A 13,156-nucleotide genomic window follows, 5' to 3' on the forward strand; every position below is an offset into this window, starting at 1 on the left:
AGCTCCGAGACAGGATTGTGTAGAGGAACAGATCTGGGGAAGGGTACCAATACATTTCTGCAGCATGGAAGGTCCCCAAGAACACAGTGGCCTCCATCATTCTTAAATGGAAGAAGTTTTGAACCACCAAGACTCTTCCTAGAGTTGGCCACCTGGCCAAACTGAGCAATCAGGGGGAAGGTCCTTGGTCAGGGAGGTGACCAAGAACCCGATGGTCACTCTGACAGAGCTCTAGAGTTCCTCTGTGGAGATGGGAGAAACTTCCAGAAGGACAACCATCTCTGCAGCACTCCACCAATTAGGCCTTTATGGTAGAGTGGCCAGATGGAAGCCACTCCTCAGTAAAAGGCACATGGCATCCCGCTTGGAGTTTGCCAAAAGTCACCGAAAGACACTCAGACCATGAGAAACAACATTCTCTGGTATGATGAAACCAAGATTGAATTCTTTGGCCTGAATGCCTAGCATCACATCTGGAGGAAACCTGGCACCATCCCAACAGTGAAGCATGGTGGTATCAAAAATCTTTGATTAAATCCTGCTCAGGACCTCAGACTGGGGCGAAGGTTCAACCTTCCAACAGGACAACAACCCTAAGCGTACAGCCAAGACAAGGCAGGAGTGGCTTCGGGACAAGTCTCGGAATGTCCTTGAGTGGCCCAGCCTGAGCCTGGACTTGAACCCGATCAAACATCTCTGGAGAGACCTGAAAATAGCTGTACAGCAACGCTCCCCATCCAACCTGACAGAGCTTGAGTGGATCTGCAGAGAAGAATGGGAGAAACTCTCCAAATTCAGATGTGCCAAGCTTGTAGCGTCATACCCAAGAAGACTTGAGGCTATAATTGCTTCCAAAGATGCTTCAACAAAGTTCTGAGTAAAGGGGCTGAATACTTATGTAAATGTGACATTTCCCTTATTTTTTTATATATATATATATAAATAAATAAATAAATAAATGAGCAAACATTTCTAAAAACCTGTTTTTGCTTTGCTTTGTCATTATGGGGTATTACGTAGATGTATAATAAAAAAAACAATTTTATAAATTTTAGAATAAGGTTGTAACAACAAAATGTGGAAAAAGTCAAGGAGTCTGAATATTTTCTGAAGGCACCGTATTTCCATTAGAGGAGGCTGGTGCAAGGAGCTATAGGAGGCCATGCTCATTGTAATGGCTGGAATAGAATCAGTGGAACAGAGTCAAACATGTGGTTTCCTATTGTTTGATTTGTTTATAATTTCCATTTATTCCATTCCAGCCATTACAATAAGCATGTCCTCCTATAACTCCTCCCACCAGCCTCCTCTGATCTCCATCAATGGGATATTGTCGGCAGACAACTTGTTATCAACAAATAATGTGAACATCTTGGTTACGCAGGCAAGACATAGAATTATTTGACGGAATGTGTGTAAATATTTAAGAGTCTGCAGAATGTGTTTATCTGCACCCCTAGCTCAAGGCAGCTGTGTTAAAGAAAGTTATTTCATTCTAAAAGTTGTTTCAAAGGTTTGGCAAGATGTTCAATTTCTCCCAGAAACAGATTTTTTTGCCTCCATGGCGGGAACATTCCTCTGTTAATACAGTGCCTTCAGAAAGTATTCACACTCCTAGACTTTTTCCACATTTTGTTGTGTTAAAAGGGGGATTAAAATTAATTTAATTGTTATTTTTCTTCAACGATCTACACACAATTTCCACCCCAAAAATATTATGGGAAAAAAAAACTTTCGATTAGATAAGTATTCAACCTCCTGAGTCAATACATGTTAGAATCACCTTTGGCAGCAAAGACTTTCTGGGTAAATTTTTAAGCACTTTGCAAACCTGGATTGTACAATATTTGCCCATTTTATTTTTGAATTCTTCAAGCTCTATGAAGTTGGTTGTTGATCATTGCTAGATGGCCATTTAAGTCTTGCCATAGATTTCCAAGTCAATTTAAGTAAACTTTAACTAGGCCACTTAGGAAAATGTAATTATGTCTTGGTAAGTAACTCCAGTGTACAATTAGCCTTGCGTTTTAGGTTACTGTCCTGCTGATAGGTGGATTTGTCTCCCAGTGTCTGTTGGAAAGCAGACTGAACCGGGTTTCCTCTAGGACATTGCCTGTGCTTAGCTCTATTTATTTTATTTATATTTAAAAGCAACTCCCTAGTCCTTGCCAATGACAAGCATACCCATAACATGATGCAGCCACCACCATGCTTGAAAATATGAAGTGTGGATTTGCCATAAACCTAATGCCTTGTATTCAGGTTCATTTCCTTGCATTTTTTATTCTTCACTTTAGTGTCTTATTTACAAACAGGATGCGTGTTTTGGAATATTTTTATTCTCTACAGGCTTCCTTCTTTTCATTCAGTCATTTAGGTTAGTACAATGCTGTTGATCCATCTGGGTTTAAAATCACCATTGGCCTCATGATAAAATCCCTGAGTGGTTTCCTTCCTCTCCCTCAACTGAATTAGGAAGGGTGCCTGTATCTTTTTAGTGACTGGGAGTATTGATACACCATCCAAAGTGTAATTATAACTTCACCATGCTCAAAGGGATATTTAAAGTATGTTTGTTTTTATCTACCAATACGTGCCCTTCTTGGTGAGGCATTGGAAAACCTCCCCTGGTCTATGTCTGTGCTTGAAATTCACTACTCGATTGAGGGACCTTACAATTATCTGTATGTGTATGGTACAGAGATAATGTTAAACTCCATTATTGCACACAGAGTGAGTCCATGCAACTTATTATCTGACTTGTTAAGCACATTGCTACTCCTGAAGTTATTTAGGCTTGCCATAAGAAAGGGGTTGAACACTTATTGACAAGACATTTCAGCTTTATAAATTGTTTTATATATTCAAACAATTTCCCTTTGAAATTATGGGGTATTGTATGTAGATCTGTGACACAAATCTAAATGTAATACATTCTAAATTCAGGCTGTAACACAACGAAAGGTGGAAAAGATCAGGGGTGTGAATACTTTCTGAAGACACTGTAGAAGTTACTAGAAATCAAATCAAATGTTATTGGTCACATACACATGGTTAGCAGATGTTATTGCGAGTGTAGTGAAATGCTTTTGATCCGACAGTGCAGCAGTATCTAACAGGTAATATCTAACAATTCCACAACCTAATACACACAATCTAGTAAAGGAATGGGATGATATAAAATATATGGAAGAGCAAGAACTATTAGAAATATTCCATGTGGCTTACTCAAGTCCAAAAAGCAGCCTCGTGCTCTCACACGTGATCTGGCTGTAGAAAAATGTTGTTTTGACATGATGCTTCTGTAGAACTACATGTTGCTCTTATTACACTTCTAGTTAAAAATAGACATAGTCTTACTTTAGATGTCAGTGGGCATTCCGGAGTAATGAATGTATCTTTTCATAAAAGAAAGTCTGTGTTTTGCAAAAATAGAAACAGTATGTGACCAATACCACTAAACTAATTACCCCTGAAACAGCCTTGGGGTCACAGCTTATGGGACATTCTGAAGAAATGTTTACATATCCTGCTGTCAAAATGTGTTAATGATTATTCTTTGGTATTCTATATTGAGCTTTTTCCTGTCTGAGCTATATATCCTCAGCATTTTGTTAACATTTATTTTTGTGTTGGATCTCAAAGTGCTTTTTGTTTTAGAAGGACACCATATTAAAACAATGAAATATTTCTTGAAATAGGCTAATGTAATTTACCTTTTGCCTTTTACAGTAATTGAAACAGGAAGCGCATAGAAAGTACATCTGTAGTATCAAAGGAACTGTGTGCATGTTACAGGAAGGAGAACAGTTTGCAGAAAGGTGTAGAACATTGTGATAGGGTCCCAATAGAAGGCCGGAGAGTACCGCTGATATAGAACCATGACTTCATATGGAACTCCAAAAGCCAAGGGCTTAGCAAAACTGAATACTGACCAAGTGCAAATGTCACACTTCAGTAAAATTATTCAACAAGACCAAGACAGGAGGTGGATGGTTGATGGTGAGGGAGAGTACTTTTATTTGGAAAAAAAAAAACATGGAGCCAGCCAGTGGGTAATTAACTCTACAATGACATTTTCTGTGACAGAAAAACCAAGCTAGACATGCTTTCTATATTCTTCAAAAGAAGCATTAAACAATGGTTCTCACTTAGGAATTTTTGGCTTCGAGTTGGGATGAGGGTAATTAGCAATGATCTAGATATAGTATGACAGCTTTGATTGCATTTACCAGAGGAAAAGCTGCCTTAACCAGAATACTCATTTCAAATAAAAGTTCTCAATAAAGTTCAAATGAATATTGTTACGAGACATAAACCCCAAAATAAATGACTTGTACATTCAAACACTGCACTGAAGATCAGAAACAGTCACACTATTATCCTTTTAGAGAGGATTTTGTAGAAGAAATCAATTGCAGAGGAGAGAAATGAGGAAGGTGGAAATGTTTTAGCAACAATGCATCTAAAAGAAATATCAAGAATACAATCAAAGGAACAAGATGACCTGTACATTATTGAAAACTACAGAATTAACTAAATCACACTCAAAATATCCTAAATAAAAATCCTCTGACTGAAACATAAAATAATAATCCAAACTGGACTCAAGTTTTTTATAGTTGTATACAATGGAAAACTTGAATCCTACTGTCAATCATCAACAGTAATTTATTTTAACTGCAGGCTGAAAAATACAAATCTAAATGGAAAACAAGTTAACAGCTTAAAATCATAATGTGCTCTCTGACAATGTGGCATAGGAAGATTGAACAGAACGTTTTAAGTTCCTCTAATGGTGTTACCTATCAGATAGTTCAAATGGAATTAATTTGAGTTTCCTGGAAACCCCAGTATGTACTCTAGTTAATAGTGTACTCTCAGATAACAAAACTGGTTAAACAGACAAGGTGACATTGGATTCAACACGTTTTTTATATTACTACACAACATTTCCAGAGGACCTAAAGACCACATTATCTAAGGATGGAATGATTCTTTGAGTTATTTCTTCATAAACGATTCGTTAAACATGTACTTTTGTTTCAATCAAAAGTATTCCTCGTGTATTAGACTATTTAGAGCGACACGTCACAGGTGCCTTGAAATACCTGAGTTGATGGGTAACTTTTGTCCAACAATGTGTTTTAATTGTAGGGGCAGGCTAATGTAAAGCTTTTGAATGTGAAAGCATGCACTGCATTTACTGATGTATGGTCCAATTAAAAGGCACTGTACATACACATTGGCTGTTCAATTGCTTCTATTTTGAAATAGAAAAACCATGCACGTTGTTTGGGGTTTCAACTTTCTTAATTATTACAGGAAAGAGGTAGGTGCCAATTTCATTTGAATGTAAGCTGCATACATTTATATTACAACAGTCATAACCCCCTCTTCTCACACTTTCTTCTATCAACAGCTTAAAAGCATTAATTTTGTAAGAGTAGTTAGTTATCCATGATTATTCCTTCACTTAAAAGAAATATCTATCACACATCAGTCTAGTCACAAAGCCAATCATTGTGGCCTGGAACCAATCAAATAATTAATTCCACAAGTTCTGAGTAAATGTGGAACATACCACGAAAGTCCTGGGTTACGGTTAACATTTTTAATAAGCCTGTGTAAGCAATACCAGGATTTGCCTGTTATGTGTAATTACATTCACTAGAACACACCAATGACCCGGTCTCGGGAACATGTCTGGCAAGGTAATAATGGTAAAAAAAAGATGAGATACTGTTTGTATATTCAAATATACATTGATATATTTTACAATCCAACTTTGAGAAACGTACATGTATTTCCAAAATCCTACAAAGTATATTCTATGACCTGTTCTTCAATATACTTGTTTGTCATTGTGACCAAACATATGCACTAGAAACCTTATCCAACCCCAGGTTAGAGATAGCAGCAAAATGGGAGACTCAAACACATACAGTAAAAATATGCACCCAAACAAATTATGAGACAGAGGACAGAAAGCCTCAGACAGTATACAGTGTATGCACATTTGAGTGGTTAGTGTAATATTTGGAATAAGAATAGTAAGACAATTAAAATAATCTTTGCAACAGACGAGTAAATAAGTATTTATATAAAATATTATTCTGAGGATTGTATCTTATATTACAGTGAATAATATACCATAAGCATTACAGGACGGCAAAAGGATTGCCTTGCAGACAGCAAACGCCATCAAATGTTCTCTATGTATTTTATTTTTGCTTAAAGAAGATTCAAATTTACTGAGCTAGCCCCAATTCACAATCTATTGGCAACATCCCTCTGAAGAGGAACCTTCTGCATTGGCAGTGTCTGATGTGTATAAAAGGATTGTAAATACAGCATGTTAACAATCAGAATACATTCTAGAATACCAGACCACAGAGGTAACCTTTTCTGCAAGTATCGGTGAGATCGGAAACTTGACTAGACTTGACAAAAGTTACCAAACACTGAAGACATCAGGAGACTGCATTAGGCCACATATCCTTGGGTTGTGTTCCCACTGGAGAAAATGGTGGGATTAAAATCCAACATCCTCTGTTTAATGCTGGCATTCACCTAAAAAACAAATGACAATACATAATTACAGTAGTCTACATAGAAATGTGCATTTATAGGTTGGTGTGAAAAGGTGCTAAATTGTGAATAGTGTAGAATCAGACAGACCTGGCTTCCTATTCAATCAACACAAGCTACCAGGTTTCAAATAAACTTTCTTACAGGATAAAAACAATGTTTATAAATACTAGCTATTGATTTACCACTCCGCTGTTTGCTTTTGTAAGTCTACTGTCCACTGGGTATGGGAGAGTTTGACTTATAAGCATAGAATGTCAGGTAAACAGGAGCCCATATCTTCATCACAGGAAGTTGTGACCGTGTCAAAGAACAATTGAAAGGACGGAAGGGAGAACCCTAATGTTAACACCTGAAATGTTGCAACACATGAAAGCATGTGACTTTATTGTACAGTACTGTTTCCATTTCCCCCTGGTATTTTAGTAACAATGGATACTTTGTAGTACTTCAAAGAATTTGGTAACATGGTTCTAGGCTAGCTGGTACTAAAAAAAATGAGCTCCTGTATATATTGAGATTTAAATGTTTTTTTAGAGTGAAGTACATCGAAAAAATCAAGAGAAAACTGCAAGACTCAATAGAAGAGAAAACCAGGAACAAACCAAAAAAGACGGGCTTTTGAAAAATTAACTATTTTTCATAAAATTGTACAGTTATCTTAGCTAGTTGAATTGCTAGCAGAATTGTTTACTTGTTGCTAAGCAGTTGCTAGGAACTCTCCTGTAAGAAGCTAGCTAGCTTACAAAGAATAACAACAAAAAATATCTAGTTAACAGAAGAAAGGAAGATAAAATAAGGACAAAAGAAGGACAGAAGAAAAAGGAAAAGAAAGAGGACAACAAAGTGAAACAGTCAGCACTTCTATTGCAACTTCGTATTTCGTCGTCCTAACGTAGTCTACACTGCTATCTGCCCAGCAGCTAGCCAGCTAGCAAACGTCCACCGTCTACCGAATAGCAGCACTGTAGAAACTATTACACTCAACTGAACGACTTGATTAGTGTAGTGTTAGCTAGCTACATAGTTGTCTTTGCTGTCTTCGTATCCAAGATAATTGTGTAGTTTAGAGCGTGTAGTCTTAGAGTGATTATCTTAATTTACCGAGGTTAGCTAGCCAGCTATTTGTCGTCCTTAACGTAGGAGACTCTGCTAGCTAGCCAACAGCTAGCCAACGTCTACTGAATAGAACTTCCGCACTCAACAACCCGGTCGCATTCCGCTTCGCTCCACAGGTAGTATCACATTTTTCATTTCATTTCTTTACAGCACAACGGTTTGATTTGTTTGATCGTAGCTAGCTACATAGCTAGCTACATAGCCGTCTGTGTATCAAAGATAATTGTGTAGTCTAGAGCGATTTTCTAGGTTAGCTAGCCAGCTATTGTCGTTCTTTTAACGCAACGTAACGTAATCAACACTGCTAGCTAGCCAGCTAGCCCCCGAATAGCAGCACTGTAGAAACTATTACACTTAACGAAACGACTTGATTAGTGTAGTGTCAACAACGCAGCCACTGCCAGCTAGCCTACAAAGTCAACAACGCAGCCACTGCCAGCTAGCCTACTTCAGCAGTACTGTATCATTTGAATCATTTTAGTCAATAAGATTCTTGCTACGTAAGCTTAACTTTCTGAACATTCGAGACGTGTAGTCCACTTGTCATTCCAATCTCCTTGCATTAGCGTAGCCTCTTCTGTAGCCTGTCAACTATGTGTCTGTCTATCCCTGTTCTCTCCTCTCTGCACAGACCATACAAACGCTCCACACCGCGTGGCCGCTGCCACCCTAATCTGGTGGTCCCAGCGCGCACGACCCACGTGGAGTTCCAGGTCTCCGGTAGCCTCTGGAACTGCCGATCTGCGGCCAACAAGGCAGAGTTCATCTCAGCCTATGCCTCCCTCCAGTCCCTCGACTTCTTGGCACTGACAGAAACATGGATCACCACAGATAACACTGCTACTCCTACTGCTCTCTCTTCGTCCGCCCACGTGTTCTCGCACACCCCGAGAGCTTCTGGTCAGCGGGGTGGTGGCATCGGGATCCTTATCTCTCCCAAGTGGTCATTCTCTCTTTCTCCCCTTACCCATCTGTCTATCGCCTCCTTTGAATTTCATGCTGTCACAGTTACCAGCCCTTTCAAGCTTAACATCCTATAATATATAATAATAATATATGCCATTTACATTTATCAAAGCGACTTTGTGCATACATTCTACATGTGGGTGGTCCCGGGATCGCCCACTACCCTGGCGTTACAAGCGCCTAGGACCACACAGGATCCTTATCATTTATCGCCCTCCAGGTCCCCTCGGAGAGTTCATCAATGAGCTTGATGCATTGATAAGCTCCTTTCCTGAGGACGGCTCACCTCTCACAGTTCTGGGCGACTTTAACCTCCCCACATCTACCTTTGACTCATTCCTCTCTGCCTCCTTCTTTCCACTCCTCTCCTCTTTGACCTCACCCTCTCACCTTCCCCCTACTCACAAGGCAGGCAATACGCTCGACCTCATCTTTACTAGATGCTGTTCTTCCACTAACCTCATTGCAACTCCCCTCCAAGTCTCCGACCACTACCTTGTATCCTTTTCCCTCTCGCTCTCATCCAACACTTCCCACACTGCCCCTACTGGATGGTATCGCGCCGTCCCAACCTTCGCTCTCTCTCCCCGCTACTCTCTCCTCTTCCATCCTATCATCTCTTCCCTCTGCTCAAACCTTCTCCAACCTATCTCCTGATTCTGCCTCCTCAACGCTCCTCTCCTCCCTTTCTGCATCCTTTGACTCTCTATGTCCCCTATCTTCCAGGCCGGCTCGGTCCTCCCTCCCGCTCCGTGGCTTGACGACTCATTGCGAGCTCACAGAACAGGGCTCCGGGCAGCCGAGCGGAAATGGAGGAAAAATCGCCTCCCTGCGGACCTGGCATCCTTTCGCTCCCTCCTCTCTACATTTTCCTCCTCTGTCTCTGCTGCTAAAACCACTTTCTACCACTCTAAATTTCAAGCATCTGCCTCTAACCCTAGGAAGCTCTTTTGCCACCTTCTCCTCTCTCCTGAATCCTCCTCCCCTACCCCCTCCTCCCTCTCTGCAGATGACTTCGTCAACCATTTTGAAAAGAAGGTCGACGACATCCGATCCTCGTTTGCTAAGTCAAACGACACTGCTGGTTCTGCTCACACTGCCCTACCCTGTGCTCTGACCTCTTTCTCCCTCTCTCTCCAGATGAAATCTCGCGTCTTGTGACGGCCGGCCGCCCAACAACCTGCCCGCTCGACCCTATCCCCTCCTCTCTTCTCCAGACCATTTCCGGAGACCTTCTCCCTTACCTCACCTCGCTCATCAACTTATCCCTGACCGCTGGCTACGTCCCTTCCGTCTTCAAGAGAGCGAGAGTTGCACCCCTTCTGAAAAAACCTACACTCGATCCCTCCGATGTTAACAACTACAGACCAGTATCCCTTCTTTCTTTTCTCTCCAAAACTCTTGAACGTGCCGTCCTTGGTCAGCTCTCCCGCTATCTCTCTCAGAATGACCTTCTTGATCCAAATCAGTCAGGTTTCAAGACTAGTCATTCAACTGAGACTGCTCTTCTCTGTATCACGGAGGCGCTCCGCACCGCTAAAGCTAACTCTCTCTCCTCTGCTCTCATCCTTCTAGACCTATCGGCTGCCTTCGATACTGTGAACCATCAGATCCTCCTCTCCACCCTCTCCGAGTTGGGCATCTCTGGCGCGGCCCACGCTTGATTGCGTCCTACCTGACAGGTCGCTCCTACCAGGTGGCGTGGCGAGAATCTGTCTCCTCACCACGCGCTCTCACCACTGGTGTCCCCCAGGGCTCTGTTCTAGGCCCTCTCCTATTCTCGCTATACACCAAGTCACTTGGCTCTGTCATAACCTCACATGGTCTCTCCTATCATTGCTATGCAGACGACACACAATTAATCTTCTCCTTTCCCCTTCTGATGACCAGGTGGCGAATCGCATCTCTGCATGTCTAGCAGACATATCAGTGTGGATGACGGATCACCATCTCAAGCTGAACTTCGGCAAGACGGAGCTGCTCTTCCTCCCGGGGAAGGACTGCCCGTTCCATGATCTCGCCATCACGGTTGACAACTCCATTGTGTCCTCCTCCCAGAGTGCTAAGAACCTTGGCGTGATCCTGGACAACACCCTGTCGTTCTCAACTAACATCAAGGCGGTGGCCCGTTCCTGTAGGTTCATGCTCTACAACATCCGCAGAGTACGACCTTGCCTCACACAGGAAGCGGCGCAGGTCCTAATCCAGGCACTTGTCATCTCCCGTCTGGATTACTGCAACTCGCTGTTGGCTGGGCTCCCTGCCTGTGCCATTAAACCCCTACAACTCATCCAGAACGCCGCAGCCCGTCTAGTGTTCAACCTTCCCAAGTTCTCTCACGTCACCCCGCTCCTCCGCTCTCTCCACTGGCTTCCAGTTGAAGCTCGCATCCGCTACAAGACCATGGTGCTTGCCTACGGAGCTGTGAGGGGAACGGCACCTCAGTACCTCCAGGCTCTGATCAGGCCCTACACCCAAATAAGGGCACTGCGTTCATCCACCTCTGGCCTGCTCGTCTCCCTACCACTGAGGAAGTACAGTTCCCGCTCAGCCCAGTCAAAACTGTTCGCTGCTCTGGCTCCCCAATGGTGGAACAAACTTCCTCACGACGCCAGGACAGCGGAGTCAATCACCACCTTCCGGAGACACCTGAAACCCCACCTCTTTAAGGAATACTTAGGATAGGATAAAGTAATCCTTCTCACCCCCTCCCCCTTAAAATATTTAGATGCACTATTGTAAAGTGGCTGTTCCACTGGATGTCATAAGGTGAATGCACCAATTTGTAAGTCGCTCTGGATAAGAGCGTCTGCTAAATGACTTAAATGTAAATGTAAATGTACTAAATATTACATAGTGGTTCTTGTATTATTGAATCACAATGAAACAGACATGTAATTTGTGTTATTACTATGTAATTACAATTGTTGCATGTTATTTCTTAGCTTGTAGCTAGTAATTACGTTACCCTGAAATAACACCATAGGTTTAGTCAACGTTAAGAACTTCCCAAACCATGTCAGATGGATGATATTGAACGGATACATTTGATCTCAAACAGTTCCCCACTTTCATGTTCATCGTAATTTAGTATTTATTAAGCAGACAGTCTAAAATCTAAATATCCCAGGTTCAAACATTTTCTAAATGTGCAATTATGGCAAAAGCAACGTGTGTGGCTGTTCCGCACATAAAACCTTTAATGATGAAACATATAAGGGAAAACAATTATTGTAACCTTGTAAAATGTTTAATTACGCTTAAGCACTGGCAATGAAAGTAGTGGAGATTACACAAAAAAAACAATATAACACATTTCTGTATGCTCTAATTTTGTCCTTATGTTTTTAAACTGAGATGGTATGAAGGGCCTAAGTACACATCCTTTTTGCATTACAAACAGAACATGCCTCTGAGGAAGTTGCACATTCATGGATGGGACAAAAACAGATCTATAACTTTAATCTAATGAGTTAATCAATTACACTGAAATAAATGTATGTGGTGTGGGTTCTTATACAGGGCAGAATTGGAGACAAAATATCAAAAGTAGATTGTAGACCTACTTCCTCTCTGATAAGTTCCTTTGGATATTTTGTCTCAAATTCCACCCTATATAAGAAAATATAATAGTATTAAACAGTGATGATAGATAAGGGATGTTTAGGTTTGAATCTATTCAAAAATCAGAGGCCCTGCTGTCCAGGGATTGGATAGCATGGTCACGTTGGGATTAGGACGTCTGGAACTGATACGAGTAGACCCATAACAAACCTACCTACCTGTACTTGACATCAAAGAGGGTGGAGTCCTCTTCTTCCTCATTCTCTTCATTCAAAGGAGCCATCTCTACTCGCTCTGCTGGTGTAGTGATTATGTCATACTTTCGTGTTTTCCTTATTCTCCTTCCAGATCTATGACAAACCAGAGAAGGGTTGTGATAATGAGACAAGAGGTGTGGAGTAGTTTCTCACCTTGAACCAAGCAGAACCTGACATGGCTGTTTTGCCATATGGACAGGATTAAATGCAGTGTATTGTGGTTAAGGCCTACTGCCCAATCTAGAAGAAAAAGAAACACACACCTATTTAGGCGAGGTGCTGGCTAGCGGAGTAGAAAACTTGAAAATAAAGGAGAGATGCACACTCTAGGAGCTACTGCCCACCTGCCACACACATTGCACACTCTAGGAGCTAGGCCTACTGCTCACCTGCCACACACATTGCACACTCTAGGAGCTAGGCCTACTGCCCACCTGCCACACACATTGCACACTCTAGGAGCTAGGCCTACTGCTCACCTGGTGTGGGAAGTGATTATGGCATTGCTGATGTAGCCTAATGTAGTGGTGTTTAACATGAGATATTTTAACATTTAGATATTCCCAACAGCAATTACTGACACAATATGATAGTTGCTGCAATAGAGAGAACACATTCCCCACTTGCCAACTTTCCTATTACATCCTGCATGACATAAT

General features: G+C 41.5%; 1 long non-coding RNA gene across 1 annotated transcript; it reads right to left on the minus strand.

The window, feature by feature from the left end:
- Window positions 1-3,996: 3,996 nt before the first annotated feature.
- On the minus strand, window positions 3,997-12,595 carry LOC124036611. The gene is made up of 2 exons (XR_006838935.1): window positions 12,459-12,595; window positions 3,997-6,573 (listed from the first exon to the last, which is right to left on the minus strand). It is a non-coding gene; the product is annotated as an uncharacterized LOC124036611 (long non-coding RNA).
- Window positions 12,596-13,156: the final 561 nt, after the last annotated feature.

Source organism: Oncorhynchus gorbuscha, linkage group LG01, assembly GCF_021184085.1.
Source record: "Oncorhynchus gorbuscha isolate QuinsamMale2020 ecotype Even-year linkage group LG01, OgorEven_v1.0, whole genome shotgun sequence".
NCBI classification, from domain to species: Eukaryota; Metazoa; Chordata; class Actinopteri; order Salmoniformes; family Salmonidae; genus Oncorhynchus; species Oncorhynchus gorbuscha.